General features: G+C 35.6%; 1 pseudogene; it reads left to right on the plus strand.

Moving 5' to 3' along the window:
- Positions 1-434: 434 nt before the first annotated feature.
- Positions 435-892, plus strand: LOC104669590 (annotated as a pseudogene).
- The last annotated feature ends 469 nt before the right edge of the window (positions 893-1,361 follow it).

Here is a 1,361-nt window from a genome sequence, read left to right on the forward strand (position 1 = left end):
AAGCATAAATATTCTTAGATTCATATGATGAATCATATCTATCTAAAATTTACTTATGAAGTAAATACAACTTAAAGATGGAATATAAAATGTTCTTATTAAATTCTAGAGAAACAAGAATATAGTTACTATCATCTCTAAAATTTAACTTTGTAAGTTATATTTATTATAGAAAAAAATAAAAATTCTCAAAAAAGACAACAATGTACTCAAATAATATGGTGTTCAACCTGGAAAATTTAAGAAAAATGACTTGACTTCAGTTTCAAACTACAAGATGTTCATTAACGTGGTGAGATTAAAAATTGTTTTAAAATCCCGTGCACATGTATTTCCTATATAGCTGTTTAATACATAATTAACTAATATTACATTTTAAGTAGAAATAAAAGTCTAAAGTACTGGACGAGACCAGAGGCCAAACTCAGGCTCTGATGGCCGGGCTACCCTGCAGGATCATCAAGAAAACCCAGCATTTGCTGGCAGAGCCAGTTCCTGGTATCAAACAGAACCAGATGAGAGCAGTGCCCTTTATTTTCATGTGGTCATTGCTGGCCTTCAGGTTTCCCCCTTTGAGGGAGGGACTTTTAAACTTGAACTATTACTTGCAGAAGAATACCCAATGGCAGCCCCTGAAGTACGTTTCATGACCAAAATTTATCATCCTCATGTAGACAAGTTGGGAAGAATATGTTTGGATATTTTGAAGGATAAGTGGTCTCCAGCGCTGCAGATCTGCACAGTTCTGCTATCCATCCAGGCCTTGTTAAGTGCTCCCAATCCAGATGATCCATTAGCAAATGATGTAGCGGAGCAGTGGAAGACCAACGAAGCCCAAGCCATAGAAACAGCTAGAGCATGGACTAGGCTATATGCCATGCATAATATTTAAATTGATCCAATTATTAAGTATGCATCACTTCTCCTGTTCTGCTGAGACTTCTTCCTTTTTGTTTGCATTTAATGGACACAGTCTTAGAAACATTACAGAATAAAAAAGCCCAGACATCTTCAGTTATTTGGTGATTAAATGCATATTAGCAAATCTATGTCTTGTCCTGATTCACTGTCATAAAGCAGGAGCAGAGGCTAGACGTATGATCTGGATTGTTGTGAAACATTTAAAAGCAGTGGTCCCTCCCCGCTTTTATTCATTTCCCCCATCCTGGTTTAAGTATAAAGCACTGTGAATGAAGGTAGTTGTCAGGTTAGCTGCAGGGGTGTGGGTGTTTTTCCTTATTTTCTTTCTTTCTTTTTCTTTCTTTCTTTTCTTTTCTTTCTCTTTTCTTTTCTTCTCTCTTTCTTTCTTTCTTTCTTTCTTTCTTTCTTTCTTTCTTTCTTTCTTTCTTTTCTTTCTTTCT

Source organism: Rhinopithecus roxellana, chromosome 7 (assembly GCF_007565055.1).
Source record: "Rhinopithecus roxellana isolate Shanxi Qingling chromosome 7, ASM756505v1, whole genome shotgun sequence".
NCBI lineage: Eukaryota > Metazoa > Chordata > Mammalia > Primates > Cercopithecidae > Rhinopithecus > Rhinopithecus roxellana.